This window comes from Hermetia illucens, chromosome 6, assembly GCF_905115235.1.
Source record: "Hermetia illucens chromosome 6, iHerIll2.2.curated.20191125, whole genome shotgun sequence".
Classification (NCBI taxonomy): Eukaryota; Metazoa; Arthropoda; class Insecta; order Diptera; family Stratiomyidae; genus Hermetia; species Hermetia illucens.
The window spans coordinates 35,126,095-35,143,579 of NC_051854.1; the positions used below are offsets into that span (position 1 = coordinate 35,126,095).

General features: G+C 43.6%; 1 long non-coding RNA gene across 1 annotated transcript in view; it reads right to left on the minus strand.

Moving 5' to 3' along the window:
• Positions 1-1,334: 1,334 nt before the first annotated feature.
• Positions 1,335-17,485, minus strand: part of LOC119659480 — a 73,034-nt gene continuing 56,883 nt past the window's right edge. Inside the window, exons 5-6 of the long non-coding RNA XR_005250348.1 lie at positions 2,340-2,517; positions 1,335-2,286 (exon numbers count right to left, since the gene is read on the minus strand). This is a non-coding gene — a long non-coding RNA (uncharacterized LOC119659480). The remainder of the gene's footprint in view (positions 2,287-2,339; positions 2,518-17,485) is intronic.

A 17,485-nucleotide genomic window follows, 5' to 3' on the forward strand; every position in this document is an offset into this window, starting at 1 on the left:
CTATAATTATGATTATTTATAGGGATTTTAGCATTCTTTCGCTTACGTATATGTGGCTCCATAGAGGAAGATTGATGATGATGATGTCATATTGTGATTTAATTTCAATAGACCAATCACGCCTTCGGATGTCAGTAGGTGCGATAGGGATTAGATGCGTTGTTGGGCCCCGCCCTAGAATGTCCAATCACGTAGGATTTGTATGTCGAACCGGTTGTTTGTGGGGCGGGGCGCTTGATATGAAGTTGATTTCTTGTGTTGGAGTTCCGATTTGGTGCGATGTGGTGAATAGTTTGGTGTGAGTTTTGTGGGAGATGTTTGAAAAAAGTGTTTTTGAGCTGTGGAGGGCCCTTAAAGAGTCGTCTGTTGGGGTGTGGCTTTTCTAGGATTTGCAATTGATGATTTTATGTAACGGTAGTGTTGCATTGTGAGAGTCGTGTCTTCTGAAATTTATACTTTGATGGTAAACCTTATTATGTGGTTTTTTTATGGAGCATCAAGATAAATTTGCTGAAATATTTTTGAAAAGAATTTTGCATAGTAGTGGCCCCTCTAAACATCGTTGCATAGAGAAAATGGTTTGAAAGAGGGATGTGGATAAGACAGGTTTTCGATCGTGATGGCAATGGTCGCTTGGCGCTGGCTGAGTCGATGGAAGAAACACTACATTGTCGTCTCGCTTTTACTTTCGCGAGACACGCGGATAGTAGAACGGGTGGAATCTAGGTGGATGTTTGCATGGAGGTTGAGAAGAAGGATTAGACAGTATATTGTTATATCGCTTTTACTTCCGCAGAGCATGTGATGATAGGACTGGTAGGATCTAGTGGCAGTAGTGTTGTCAATGGGACTTTTCCGTAAAGTTCGAATTTTTTTCCTGAATAGAGTTGGTTTAATGTTGACTTTTTCGTCTTGGTTGCTTGTAGGAAGAAGCTCTGGGGTCTATTTAAACTGATATACATATTACCTGTATATGTGAAATCATTCAGCTTTCTTCTTAGGAAGTCGACAAATAAAAACAGTTCGATTGCGTACAAAATTAATTTATTTATACATTTTTTTGTACAAATTTCAGTTCCTAGAACCCACCTCTGGCCTCGTTTTTCCCTTCAAAAACAAAGTAATGATGATCAATTTGGTCAAGCTCTTTTACTTGCTTTCGGTTTTTGATGTTTTCAGAAAAACGCTCTGGTAAAAAGTAGTAGCATCCTTCCTCGAAAAAATAGCCAATCGCATGTCATACTTAGTATCCTGCAGTTTGATTTTTTTTTATTTTATATTCTTTTCCTTCCACCAACATAGTAGTTGTGAGAAGGTTATCAAAGTTGCCTTGACTGATTTCATTGAGGGCTGCTATATCCTGAGAGAAAATATTTGAGTTATGTTTATGCAAGGTTACTTACCATCTCTTCTATTATTATAAATACTTGTCTGTATCAGGTTCAGAGAATGTCTAAAGCTTATACCCGATTTATGTAGCATTTGCTTCAGAAAAATATAGTAAAAATACATGGTTTGATAGCTATATCTGCATATGAGACACTTTAATCTTGGTTCTACAACGGTGAAGGTTTGTCTCAATGTTAATGTTATTTGAAACAACTTATTTGATATGGATTTCGCAATTTTCTATCCAAAAGTTTTTATAATTTAGTTGAGCAGGATCTTTAATTGTGAAGATATGAATTTCACAATTTTCTATAAGGCCATTTATTACTGTGAATATGCAAGTTGTCTTGCGCTAGACAGTGCTTAGCAAGGATCAGAAATTGGTGCTAGTATTATCTAATCACAAAATTGGGTATGAATTTCGCAATTTTCTTTAACAGTAAAATGCAGGATATTCTAGCTCTAGGTGGTACTAAATAACGATCGTAAAATGTTAATATGAATTGCTTTTTCTAACTATAGTGTTTAAGATATAAATTTCGCAATTTTCTTTCAGAATATCTATAATTGCAAATATGCAGTATATCTAGCCCTAGGCGGCACCAAGTAACGATCGTAAATGTTCATATAAATTGCTTTTTCTAACTATAGGTTCAAGATATAAATTTCGCAATTTTCTATAAGAGCATTTATAATTGCATTATGTCTAACTCTAGGCGTCACTCAGTACGATCGTAAATTGATACTATAAATTGCTTTTTCTAACTACAGGTTTAAAATATAAATTCCCAATTTTCTATAAGACCCTTTATTATTGCAAACTATGCAACATGTCTATTCATAAGTAGTTACGGTCGTAAATTGCTGTAGCCTGAAGATATGAAACTCTGCAATTTTCTATCGGATAGTTTATTACTACAAACTCATAAAGTATCTAAATGACATAGTACCTATTAACGATCGCAATTTGATATGGCATTCTACAATTACAGGCTTTGAATGAACATGCATCTAATGACTGCAGGCCTCCACGGGGCAATTATCCCGCGTAAGTTTCGTAGCTGAGTGGTAATCTTTTTGAAAAAAAAATAAAATTGAGGAAAACTCTAGATTCCACTAAAGACGAGTCTGAAACAAAAAAAAACAAGTTTATTATTCGATCTATACGACTTAAAATCCTCCAAACGACTGAGCGAGCTGCTACGTATACAAAGTCCTTTTATTTAGTAATTAATGCTGAATTGCATTCGGTTGCAATTCCTATGAAATAATTTGATCTATTATTACTAATGTTGATAATTGCAGAGAATGTTTGCCTGATCTAAGAATATTGTTTAGACAGGCATCGTGTTACTTGATAACCATTGCCTGATCTAAGAATATTGTCTAGACAGGTATCGTGTTACTTGATAACCTTTGCCTGATCTAAGAATAGTTGTCTAGACAGGCATCGTGTTACTTGATAACCTTTGCCTGATCTAAGAACATTGTCTAGACAGGCATCGTGTACTTGATAACCTAAGACGATTGTTTACATCATCTAGGACGTCTTCAATAACCGTTGAGGGATTTGTATACGTAACTTCTCCCCCCTACAAAAAGAATTCACCTTACAAAGAATTATGCTAAACTTCTACCGTTGTTTCCTGCTCAAGGCCGCCCAACACCAGTCCGTTTTGAACTCGTACTTGTCTGACCCCAAAACAAAGACCCACAAGAGATTGTGTGGTTTGAAGAGGCTGTCCGCGCATTCGATAAATCCCGACAGCAACTAGCTGATGCTTGGCATTTCCTCTGCAAGATGCACCCCTAGCCCCTGTTGATGCCTCTGACATCGCAGTAGGTGCTGCCCTTCACCAAAAGGTGGATCAGTCGGGCAACCGTTGATCTTCTCGAAACAGTTGAATCCCGCTCAACGGAACTACAGTACCTACGATCGCGAACTGCTCGCCGCATACTTGAGCATCAAATACTTCCGTTTCTCCCTAGAAGGCAGGCCGTTCACAGTGTTCACGCCCGCCGCACCCACGCTCGCCGTCTCCAGCACCGCCAGCGCCGCCGCAGCCATAAGGCGCCGCCGTATTCAACGCCACAGCCGTGGCCACCACCACCGTAGAAGCCGCCGCTGCAGCCCCGACGTCATCACCGCAGCCCCGCACGTCAGCAACAAAAGCAAGTGCAGCACGACCACGGCCAAATTTACTGCCGCACACCATCAGTCTCCTCCTCTATTCGAACCAACCTTTGGGGAATTAGTGAAATTTCATTACTTTTAATATTGTCTTTGTACCTTTAATTGTAAGGACCATACGGCGTGGTCACCCATATAGCAAAAAGTTGTTCCACGTATTCACTTATACATAAGCAAAAACTTGCCAATCTCACCAATACATTGGCAAGTCCGGGCGGTATGTCAAACACAGCTGATCGGGTTTCTGGTACATCTCGCTCATGCTCAAGGGCAAAACAATTGAAATCGTGTGTACTCGCACTGATTTCCCTCCTTGAGGGGCAAGGGGGAGTGAGGTAGCTGTCTAGTATCTAACTGTGGTGATTTCTTTGTTCTTGGGTGCATTTGTGGGTTTGGCCTGCCGGGTGTGTGTGTGTGGGTGTGTATGGTGGGGAGAAGCTACAGCTTCTGAGCACTCAGGCCGTGTGGCCCATTGTACTCGCCTCCCCTGTCTAACGGAATATTCCGGATTCGTTAACGTATCGCAGGATTTCCGTTAGTGGATGTGATGCTACCCGTCGCAATTGGAGGACATCGGCACCAAAGATCTGATGCCTGATGCGTCCATAGGCGGGGCATTCACATAGGAAATGCTCCGTGGATTCCGCTTCCTCATTACAGGAGGGACACGTATCCTCTTCGGTAATTCCTATTCTGAACATATGCCCAGCTAGTGAATTATGGCCTGTCAGAATGCTCACATACACCTGCAAGTCCTCCTGCTTTTCGACAGGATAAACTTTGCGGTACATATGTTGGGTTCTGGCAGGAAAAGTTTGGTGTGTCGAGCAGCATTTAAGCTCTGCCACCTGTCGTTATGGGAAACTTGTTCCCAGTTTTTGAAAACAGATTTAGCCAATGGTCCCGGTATAGGGGAGATTGACCCCTCTTTCGCTAAAGCGTCCGAGATTTCATTTCCCTCTATGCCACAGTGACCAGGTACCCAGAGTAGTTCCACCGTATTGAATCTAGACATAGAGTTCAAACGGTTTCTGCACTCCTGAACGATTTTCGAGGTGATCAAAGGACTGCTCAATGCCCTCAGTGCAGCTTGACTGTCACTGCAGATTGCGATGCGCCTGCCCTTCAACCGCTCGTCAATCACCCAGTTTACCACCCTTAGGATCGCATAAACTTCGGCTTGAAAAACCGTTGCATATTGTCCCAAAGGAAAAGCCCACTTCTCGTTTTTATTCGAGAGGTAGACTCCGGCTCCAGAACCCTCTTCTGTTTTTGAGCCATCGGTGTAGAAGACTTCCGTATATCCCGCCACGCATTCCGCTGGGTCTTCCCAGTCCTCTCTACGCTTCAGAGTAACTACATATCTTCTACCAAACAGATGTATGGGGACACGAGAATCGGAAGGCATTGTAAGAACTGGATTTAGTCCTCCCAGTAACTTCCAATGCTCTGTGCCCCCCACATCCGTTGTTTTTCCATAGATCTAATCGAATTAGCCTATGAGCTGCTCTCATCGCAGTGCTTTGAATAAATATATCCAGGGGCTGCAAATTTAGTAGTGCATTCAGAGCTGCGCCGGATGTCGTGCTCATGGCACCAGTGATACCCAGACAAACAGTTCTTTGCAGTGCATCTAGTTTACGGTGAAAACCTTTTGTCTCACCTTAACCCACCACACTACGGATGCATATACGAACATCGGCCTAATGATGCCAACGTATATCCACATTACCACATGAGGCCTGAGTCCCCATGTCGAGGCAAAGGTCCGTCTGCACAGCCCATAAGCTGTGAGAGCTCGTTCAATCTTTACCTCTACATGTTTTGTTCCAAAAAAGTTTTTTGTCTAGAGTGAACCCCAGATATTTCACTTCTTCGGAGAGTCGAAGGGTAGTACCCCTCATCTCAGGGAGACAAAGTCCATCCAGTTTTCTCCTTTTTGTGAATAAAACCATTATGGTTTATTTGGATTAACTGACAAACCATGTCTAAGGCACCAGCTGTCTATCAAATCAACGGCACGCTGTATATTCCTACACACCGTTCCAAGATCCCGATCAACAGCAAGTATAGCCACGTCATCGGCATAAGCTTGAGCGTGTATTGGCAAATTTTGCAGTTCGCATAGCAGTGAGTCGATCAGCATACTCCACAGAGCGGTGAAAGCACACCTCCTTGGGGGCAGCCCTTCGTCGCTTCCGTAGTCAGGTAGCGATCGACGCCTACCTCAGCGCACAACAATCTTTGCGTTAGCATAGCATGAATCCACTTAATTAAAGCATCATCAACACCATGCGCTCTGGCAGCATCACAAAGTTTTTGAAAAGGCGCACAGTCAAAATCACCATTCAAACTTGCATCCTCTATCTTTGTGACCAAAGAATGAAGAGCAGCTCACAGGACTTTCCACGCTGGTAAGCATGTTGGTTTTCACTAAGTGTGTGTGACCTAAGTGCGTTTCCACGAATGTGACGCTCCACCAGTCTCTTCAAACCTTTCAGCAAGAATGAAGTCAAGCTGATCTGTCTGAAGTTCTTTGGATTAGAATAGTCATCTTTCCCAGGTTTCGGTATGAAAACTACCTTAACCTGTTGTCAAGAAGAAGGCACGTAGCCCAGAGCAAGACATCCTCGAAAAATATTTCTTAGAGGTCGCTCTAAATGCTCCATACCCTCCTTTAGCATTGGCGGATAGATGCCATCCATGCCAGGTGCTTTGAAATGTTCAAAGGACAGTATAGCAGCTCTCACCTTTTCATGGGTAACAACCGCTTTCGCAGTGTTCCAGTTCCCCTTGCAACGTTTGGGTGTTGAAGGGGTTGCAAGAACCGTCAACTCTCCGCCTACCACTTCTCTCACCCGTTCTCCCGGGTGGTGTACTTCCAGGAGGGTCTGTACTGAGTCCAGTCTGGAGCTCGTGAAAGTACCGTCAGGTTTTCTAAGAGAATCCAATTTGGCCGACTCATCCCTTTTGAGGACTCTGCACAGCCTTGAAGTCTCCCTTTCGCCTTCCAGTTCCTCACAGTACGCTCTAAAGGAGTCTCGTTTCGAGCACCTCACGAGCCTCTTATATTCACGTTGTGAGTTCCTGAAATTTAACCAGTCTTCGTCCTTGTTACTTTTGCAAGCACGATTTAGAAGTCGCCCTGGTTGATTTCCTGAGTTTTTGCAGTTCTCGGTTCCACCAAGGAACCGTTTTACCGCTTTGGCCTCGGGAAATAGGACAAGCCTCTTCATAGCACTCTAAAAGTGTGCCGTTCAGAGTTTTCAATTCATCTTCCAGCACCAAAGGAGTCCTTAGTCGCCTAGGGAATTGTACTTTATTGCCAAGAAGTTCATTGAACTTTGCCCAATCCGTTTCCTAGGGTTCCGTCTTGTACTGCAGACTGTTCGCCCGCAATAGTCAGATTGAATTCTAGATATCGGTGATCTGACAGTGAGACCTCGTCTAGCACTCGCCAGTGTGTAATCAACTCTAACAATTTTGGGGTACAAATTGTTAGATCAATTACTTCGCTTCTTCTCGGTCCCACGAACGTAGGGGCGCACCCTACGTTTGCAGTCATAAGACCAGCTGAAGTGATGAAATCAAAGAGCTTCTCTCCTCTTGGATTGCATTTGCTACTGCCCCAACAAATATGTTGAGCATTCGCATCGCAACCTATTAAGAGTTCGAGACCACTTGATTCTGCATACGCCACCAGATCCCTAAGTTCTTGCGTCGATGGAGGATACAAAGAATCATAGGGTAAATAAACGGAGGAACTATGATGTTTTTCCTCTCGCCATTTATTTGGTATTGTACGATGACCGTAGCTAAGTCCTGGGAACAATATTGGCTTAGCATAGTTGCCTCTAACCGTCTTGACATCAGGACGCAAGCTCTCGGTCTTATGGATCTTTCGTCGTAGAAGATCCTAGCCCCCTTTACTGATCCAATGCCACAGATTCTGTTAAATCGAACCCACGGTTCTTGCACCAGAAAGATATAGGGGAAATCCTGCAGCTTTGTCATTCTCGCTGCCAACAGGTAGGAAGGAGCTTGGGCATGCTGCAGGTTGATTTGACCAATCTTTATTTTTTCGACATTAACTTAGTCTATTGTCGCTAACAGAAGAGTCTGGTGCGTCCAGTGTGGGTCTTACCGGGGTTTCCAGTTTATCCCCACCTTCCGCCGGAGATTCCGCTTCCTTGTGTCCGATTTCTCTGGGCGTTACCGCGCCTAGTGGTACAGCCACGTCCATGTCCTCATTCCCAAGGTGCTTCATCTTCCTTCGCAGTGCTCCCTTCTGCCGTCAGCTTCGGGCCTTTCCAGGTTCATGGTGTCCGGACGGCGATCCTTGCTTGCGTCTCCGGTTCCTTGGAGGAACTGGCAGCGACGGCCGACCAGGTGCAGGAAGTATACGTACGCCCAACCATAGCGGCCGTTCAACCACCGTCGGATGAGGTGAGCGACTTAAGGCGCGAGATAGCCGCTTTAAACAGCCAGCGTGGCCGAGATGCGGGCGACGTTGGACGCTCAGCGTTCGGGTGCCAGATCGCGAGCTCGTTCACGGTCTGCCACACGAAAGGGGCGTTCGGATAGCAGGTCGTCAAAACAGCCTGCGAACAAAGGTATTTGCTGGTACCATCGTAACTTCGGAGATAAAGCGACAAACGACGCTACCGTGTAAATTCGCGCCTACCGCAAAAAACTAGGTCCGTGGGGGGTCTTGGCGACGGCCACCCAGAGCGCAGCGCCACGTCGCCTAACTATTTTCGACCCGCTCAGCAGGCGCAACTACCTCGTCGACACGGGTGCGGAGGTTTCGGTTCTTCCCGTACCCCGGCATCATCGACTTTACCCACAGCCGCTCAAACTGGCGGCAGCAAATTCCTCCCGCATCAACACATACGGGTACAGGCAAGTGGACGTGAGGCTTGGCTTGCGTAGGACGTTTTCATGGCGTTTCATCCTGACGAATGTCAGCTTCCCCATATTAGGCGTAGACTTCTTGTGTCACTATGGGTTGCTGGTGGACTTGCAAAATAAGTCCCTTATAGACCCCACGACCAACCTTAATTCGTCGGGCCAAATGGTATCTCATACTGACAATAACCTTTCTGTTCTTTTGGAGGACATCACCGACTCTCGTGTTCGGACACTTCTCCAAAAGTTCAGCCAGATTACTACCGAGTGTAGTCTCTCAAAACCAATGAAGCACAATGTGCAGCACCACATTAACACTACTGGTTCTCCGATCTTCTCGAAGGTGCGTCCTCTACCACCCCAGAAACTGGCTATTGCGCGGAAAGAATTTGAACACCTTGTTCAACAGGGTATCTGCAGGCCCTCAAACAGCTGTTGGTCTTCCCCACTGCATACGGTCCCTAAGCCAAATGGCGAATGGAGCCCCTGTGGGGATTACAGAAGGCTAAATGCACAGACTGTTCCTGACCGATATCCAATTCCACTCATCCACGACTTTGCGCATCACCTCGCGAATTGCCGCATCTTTTCGACCTTGGACTTAGCCAAGGCTTATCACCAATCTCTGTAGCTCCTGAAGACATTTCAAAGACGGCAATATGCACACCCTTTGGACTCTTCGAGTTCACCCGAATGACTTTCGGATTGTGCAATGCGGCGCAAACCTTTCAAAAGTTCATTCACTCAGTCCTGCGAAACCTCGATTTCTGTTTCGTATATTTGGATGATGTTTTGGTCGCTTCTTCCACTGAATCTAAGCACTTAGCCCATCTCGAGTTTAGTCCTAAACGTTGAGGAATGCAAGTTCTTTCAAAAACAGGTGAGATTCCTCGGCCACTCCATTTCCCCTGAAGGAATACAGCCCGACCCAGACAAGGTGCAAGCAATTACAAGCTTCCCGCGTCCAAAGACAGTGAGGGAGTTGAGGAGGTTCTTGGGCATGCTAAACTTTTACCGTCGTTTCCTGCCCAAGGCCGCCCAACACCAGTCCGTTTTGAACTCGTACTTGTCTGGCCCCAAAACAAAAGACACACGAGAGATTGTGTGGTTTGAAGAGGCTGCCCGCGCGTTCGATAAATCCCGACAGCAACTGGCTGAAGCTACACTCTTGGCGTTTCCTCTGCAAGATGCACCCCTAGCCCTAGCCCCTGTTGATGCCTCTGACATCGCAGTAGGTGCTGCCCTTCACCAAAAGGTGGATCAGGTCTGGCAGCCCGTTGAGCTTCTTCTCGAAACAGTTGAATCCCACTCAATGGAACTACAGTACTTACTATCGCGAACTGCTCGCCGCATACTTGAGCATCAAATACTTCCGTTTTCTCCCTAGAAGGCAGGCCGTTCACAGTGTTCACGGACCATAAGCCTCTCACATATGCTTTAAAACAAAAGCCCGACAAAGCGTCCCCTCGTCAGCTTCGACACCTGAGCTTTATAAGCCAGTTTACGTCAGACATCCAGCACGTGTCCGGCAAGGACAACATAGTTGCTGACGCTTTGTCTCGTGTCTCCGAGGTTAACATCCCCGCCTCACTCGATTTCTCGGCTATTGCCAAGGCGCAGGAGGATGACGCAGCACTTCAGAGCCTCAAATCCAACCCCAAATACAAATTTCAGGGGTTGCCCATCTTCGGCTCAAACCCCTCGCTCTGCTGCCAAGACTCGGAAAAGGGACCTCGGCCATACATTCCGGCCACTTTTCGCAAGGAAGTGTTCCACGCAGTTCACGACTTAGCGCATCCATGCATCAGGACAACAAATCGGTTACTCACCGAGAAATGGCCCTCCATGAACACGGATATCAATTCCTGGGCCAGAGAGTGCATCCCATGCCAGAAGTGTAAAGTCTCCAGGCATGTAAAGAAAGAAGTGGGCTCATTCCGCCGCACTACCAAGCGTTTCCACACGATACACCTCGACATAGTAGGGCCTTTGCGAGACTCGCACGGTTACAAGTATCGACAGGTTCACGCGGTGGCCTGAGGCAATACCTCTGAAAGACATTACAGCGCAATCTTGTGCTGAAGCCCTCTGCCGAGGGTGGATACCTCGTTTGGCGTCCCTGCAGTGGTCATCACTGACCAGGGAATGCAATTTGAATCCACCCTTTTCTCGGAGTTAGGCAAACTCCTGGGTTTTAAACGCCAGCGGACTACGGCATACCACCCGCAATCCAATGGGATGCTGGAACGTTGGCACCGGACGCTGAAAGCCGCCATTATGGCACGCGACGACCCGTCCTGGACTCAAGTCTTGCTTCTCGTCTACTCGGCCTACGTACAACCCGCCGAGAGGAATTTGCTGCCAGCCCCGCGGAGCTGGTATACGGGGAGAACCCAAGACTCCCAAGCGATCCGGTCTTCGACAAAAGATCGGGTCTCACAGAGTCGGGGTTGGTGCGTCTGCTGAGGGACAATCTCCGACGCATCAAAGCGCCACCACCCACCCGACACTCGTCCACACCTGCCTGTTCGCCCAAGGAACTGGACACGTGCACGCACGTTCTGGTCAGGACGGATGCCGTCCGGAAGCCGTTGCAGCCTCCATATGAGGGCCCGTACCGCGTTCTCGAGAGGGGAGAACATTTCTTCCAGCTCGAGATTGGCGGACATAAAAAGGCGGTCTCTCTTTCCAGGCTGAAACCCGTGTGCGCCCCGAAGCAGCGCCGTGTCCGCTTTGTGGATTGCCGGTGAACGAAGTTCCGGGGTCGGTCGCCGAAACCCCCTAGGTTTCATCTGGGGGCGGAGTGATGTAGCGCGGCAGGATTCGCAGCATTCGAAATTTATTTCGAATGTTGCGAATGCGGACAAATAGATGGCGCGGAACTCTCCACTTGTTTTAGAACTCGCCACGGGAGTGGAGGATTAGCGGTGAGAAAGTGCCGTTGTTTGGGACAGGGAAAGACCGCATGGAAAATAAGCCGGTCTCTCCTGTCTCAACCACCAAGAAGGATAGACGTGAGCAACGTCAACAACGGCCGGCAGTAAGCAAATTTGTGCAAAAATGTGCAATAGGAATCGAAATAGCATAAGCTGTGTGAAAACTAAGCAAATCGAGTGTTTTATTTAAATTTTCTAAAATGTGTTGTGCATTCTCAGATAAAAATTTTAGTGCGTAAGGAATGTGATCTTGTTTCGTCCTTTAGGTCACATGGAGAAGCATATGTGTAATTAAACACAAAAGTCACATGGAGAAGCATATGTGTAATCAAACACAAAAAACGTTTCATTTAAAATTTGAATGGTACAATTATTGAATACATTCAATATGATAGTTCCCGGATAATCGTATTTTTCTGTCATCACAATAATTAATTAATGGTTGATTGATCATATTTTTACAAATTATGGTATTTTCGTCAATTTTTCTAATCTCAACTGCTTTATTTTCTTACAACTTACAAATATATTTTTTTTTTTTGTTATACAGGGTGCGGCAGCATAACTTCCATTTTTCAAAACTCAATAAAAATTATTGTATGCATCGGAAAATATTTATTTATTTTTTATAATGTAGGTACATGTCTACAGTTTTTATTTACATTGTTTTGAAGATCAAATCTGTTAGGTGACGTCCCCCATTCTCCATACATTGCGTAAACCGATTTCTGGCGTTTGTGATGACTCTTGTTAGCATAGCAAGTGTTATGTTGGCAATTTCTTCTTGGATGTTGGTCTTCAAATCTTGTAGGGTTCTTGGGCGGTTCACATAAACACGGGATTTCAAAAAACCCCATAGAAAAAAATCACAAGGGGACAGATCGGGAGAGCGTACCGGCCATTCCAAATCGCCTCTAATTGAGATAAGGCGCTCTGGAAAGTGTTCCCTCAAAACAGCCATCGATGCTCTTGAAGTGTGTGCTGTTGCACCGTCTTGTTGGAACCAAGTGTCCCCTAAATCCAAATTTTCTAGCCGTGGGAAAAAAAAAATTCTGTAGCATGTTTACGTACCGGTCCGAATTCACTGTCACTGTAACCTCATTTTCCTCAAAAAGCCAGGGACCAATAATTTCAGCTGAGGAAATTGCACACCACACTGTGACTTTGGGTGAATGCAAAGGCTTTTGATGCAATTCTCGAGGGTTGGTGTCAGCCCAGTGGCGCATGTTTTGTTTGTTAACCGACCCACACAAATGAAAATGGGCTTCATCGCTAAAAAAAACAATAGCACCCTCGGGAACAACATCAAGAAGAAGTTCACACGCGTTCATCCGAAAATTGAGGTCACGTTCTGAAAGTTCCTGCACTATCGCCATCTTATAGGGATGAAATTGAAGATCATCATGAAGAATTCTTCTCACACGATCGGATAGTCCAAGGGCAGATGCGTGTTTGTGCGCAGAACGCCGTGGCGATCGCAACATTGACGCTCTCACTGCTTCAATGTTCTCAGGTGATCTTTTGTCGCACCTACAGTTTGTCTGAATGTAGTGACCCATGTAACAATTGATTTGCGGTCTGGGACGGGAGCCAACGGGGCTAAATCAAAGCGATTCCGAAATGCACGCTGTGTTGCAATAACCGAACATCCGCTTGAAAAGTAAACCTCACACGCGTTCATCCGCGAATTGAAGTCACGTTTTGAAAGTTCCTGCACTATCGCCATCTTATAGGGATGAAAATGAAGATCATCACGAAGAATTCTTCTCACAGAACGATCGGATAGTCCAAGGGCAGATGCGTGTTTGTGCGCAGAACGCCTGTCATTGGTTTTGGCATAAATTGCAAAGTACGTGAGTAAGGAGTCAAAATGTACGCAAGTTATGTATAAACACTCACAATCCAATATTGATAAGGAAGAATTGCATTTCTTCAACAAACCAATAGATAAGAAAATAACATCTTAAGAAACAAATGTGTATCTTATCTGATGGTTACGAAGAAATGTAACGTGATCATAAAACGAGGGGATAAGGATCGAACTGTGTTCTATGATGGGAAATCAATAGAGCAGAGTCGTTCTTATCCATACTATAAATATGAGAACTACTAGTATCTTATCTAATGGTTACGAAGAAATGTAACGTAATCATAAAACGAGAGGATAAGGACCGAACTGTGTTCTATGATAAGAAATCAACAGAGCAAAGTCGTTCTCTTGTCATTTAACATATGGTTACTTATCCATACTATAAATATGAGAACGACTATTGAATCGTTGCTCATTACCTAACTGTCAGTATTAGAGTTAAGATATATTTTTTTTAATAATAAATATTATTATTATCACAATTTTTTTTGTTTTAAATTGAACAAGTATTGTTCATTTAACTGGCGCAGTCGGTAGGATCGCCCAACGTAAAAGTCAAATTACTTAGCATAGAAACGTTGTCAAATTTTAATTTGAAACCGGCGTAGATCCTTATTACAAACAACAAAAAAAAGAAAAATATCTTACACTGACGACTAGGCTGAATTTTCATAGAATTCGCCCCTTGCCGAGAAATTCGAGCAAGTTAGCTTGAAAGCCAACATTTCCAAAATTTTTTTTTTTTCGCTCTTTGCGGAAAATCTAAGCAACTTAACCCGAAAATAATTATTGAAACGAAAATTTCCCAGCAAAGTGACGAAAATGGCAACAATCAGTTTCAACGATGTTCTACGAGAAGCGAGAAGCATCCCAAATTTCAATGGAACCGAGGAGTATGATCTAGAGTGCTTTTTAGACAAAGGAGAAACGATCATGGCTACGGTTACCGACGCATCGCAAAAGCTGTATTTAACGAAAATTGTTAAATCAAAGATACAAGGACGAGCTCGAGAAGAACTTCGAAAATTGATAAACGAAAACGGCACTTATCAGCAGATTCGGAGTACAGGAGGAATACATGGAGCTAATTAATCAGGTGAATAGATACCATGAAAACTTTTTAAATGTGTACAACTGCCTAAGTCAAATATTAGTGAAAATGAATCGAAAATATCAGTTAGACGCAAATAAGCCGCATCAATATAGTCCTGACCGAAACGAATCGTTTGTTTTAGAAAATTTTAAATCATGTTTGAGTGAAAATCAAGTTATTTTATTAGAAACTAAAACGTGATAGAATTAGAATCCGCAGTTAGATTATTGAAATCATGTAATAAAAGGCATCAAGGAAATAGTCACAATCGTGCTAGTGCTAGTTCTACTAAAGATAGATATGTAAATTTTCGTAACACCAAGAATTCTTTCAATTATCGTAACATTGATAATTCGCGTAAAAATTTTGAAAAAAAATCTTTTATCAAACCTTCAACACAAGTTTCTAGAAACCGTGAAGAACCAATGGATGTAGATGTAAATTTTACAATACACGCCTCGAAGATGTCTTACCGGTAGTCATACTTTCAATTAATAATAAAAAGCTTCCAATATTAATAGACACGGGAAGTACTGTCAATTTACTTGATAAACGTGAAGTAAATAATTTATTAAAACTCTCTCAACCTCTAAGAGTCCAACGGTAACTGGTTTGCAAATTATAACTCATGAAACTTTGACCGCTTTACCATCAGAATTCAATGACGACGCCAACATGTATTGGAATGTAACTGATTTAGGGAATAAAAACTTTAAAGGAATAATCGGGAATAACACTTTAAAGAATATGAATGCGATACTTCATTTAGGAAAAGGAATTCTTGAAGTAAACGGAAAGCAAATCCCATTTACTTATTCATGTCCATTAGAATATGTTAATTACATAGAACCAATTGAACATTGCGAGTTCAATCTAAGTCACCTAAATTTAGAGGAAAAAAAATCTTTAGGTAAAACATTAAAAGAGTATAAAGGCCTCTTCTATCAGGAAGGAATGAATCTCACAAACGTAAAAGACGTTTTCCACGAGATTGTTACGACAGATGAGAAACCTATATTTTCTAAAATTTATAGATTCCCTCAAGTTCACGAAGAGGAAGTCAAATTACAAATAAACAAAATGTTGGAACAAAATATTATTCAAGAGTCAACTTCTCCATATAACAGTCCGATATGGGTAGTTCCAAAAAAATGGACAATAGTGGCAAAGCTAAATGGAGAATAGTTATTGACTATCGTAAGCTTAATGAAAAAACGATAGATGACTGTTCAAGCGATTTCACAGGATTTCCTCCAGCAGCCGCATCTTTGGAGCTAGCCCCATGAAACCCAGTCTGCCTGCGCATTTAACCTCTTCCGTCGTTACATCACATGCTATGCAAATGGCCTGTTTGGGCATCACGAGATTCTTTTCCGCCTTTGCATCAGCATGTTGCATTTGCATTTGGCCTCGACATGACTTTCTTCCGAGTCAGCAGTTCGCAGCGCAACAGCAGGTGTCGATTTGTCGCCAACAACCAAATTTACAATAATAAACAAGTGTTATTGTGTTGTGTACAAGAACACTTTCAAAGCAATGTGTAAACACGGAAGGGTCAAACATAGGTGATTTTAAGAATAACGTTACTTTTACTTTTGAGTTGTGTACAAGCCTCTGAACAGAGCTAAAGGGTTCTATCCGAGAACACTTTACGCGCGGGAATTACTTTAAAATCGCTTTTGAGATTAATTAAGTAAAAATTATTAATAAGAGTGAAATAGAATATTGTGATTAGAAAATAAAGGTATGTTGAAGTGGAGTCGCGAGTGTTCTCATTTACTTAAGCCATACAAATCAAGTAAGTATTATTTCTAACCCCTTTAGTGTTTTCTGTTTCAGTGGTGTTAGATTACCCCATCGTTCCGAAGTTAGGTTTCGGCAACCCGGAACGAGAGCAACCACGGTCCTCTAGTTAAATATCCAGGAGCTAGTGCGCGAGCTTGGCCAACGCCAAGCAGGGTAGTTCACTGGAAGAGGCCGTTTAGGAGAATGCTGAAACAGCTGGTCCGTCGAGCCGGATAACGATCCAAAGTAAGTTTTTAAATAAAAATTACTATTATAAAAATAATTTCTCTTGTGAAAAAATATATATAAAGTGCGGGAAATTATAGTGATTGTGTTTCGTTTACACAACATAAAACACTACTTGAACGTCAACGTTGGTGTGCATTGTTTTTTGTGTTGTTGATCCGTGGGCGCGTTCAAACCCAAGGCAAAGTCCTTATAGTGTTGCGCCTCCCACGTTTCTCTAACGACACTCTAACAACGTTGGTGTGATTTTTTGTAGTGTTGTTGATCCGTGGGCGCGTTCAAACCCAAGGCAAAGTCCTTTTAGTGTTGCGCCTCCCACGTTTCTCTAACGACATTCTATCATCGTTGGTGTGAATTTTTGTGGTGTTGTTGATCCGTGGGCGCGTTCAAACCCAAGGCAAAGTCCTTTTAGTGTTGCGCCTCCCACGTTTCTCTAACGACACTCTATCATCGTTGGTGAATTTTTGTGGTGTTGTTGATCCGTGGGCGCGTTCAAACCCAAGGCAAAGTCCTTTTAGTGTTGCGCCTCCCACGTTTCTCTAACGACAATCTATCATCGTTGGTGTGAATTTTTGTGGTGTTGTTGATCCGTGGGCGCGTTCAAACCCAAGGCAAAGTCCTTATAGTGTTGCGCCTCCCACGTTTCTCAAACGACACTCTAACATCGTTGGTGTGTATTTTTATTATTGTTGTTGTTACGTGGGCGCGTTCAGACCAAAGGAAAGATCCTTATAGTGTTGCGCCTCCCACGTATTTTGTGTGTCGTTCATATACACTGTCCGTACCAAACGGAAATATTTAATTCAATTAAGTGACAACCAGTTGAAATAGAACCAAAAATGGAGATCCAGGAGATCATTGAAGCTCAGCAAAAGCGGGTTTTGAAAGTTGAAGAGGTTCGCGAGACGCTATGCAAACTGCGGCAGGAAAAGCGAACTAAGGAACGCTTTGAAACCGCGTGGAGTGAGGTCCGGCAGATCTATTTAGAGTTCATTGCAGAACATAAACGGCTTCTATTATTGAATCCCTCGGCAGATTTAATATATTTTCGAGAGAATAAGCTGGGA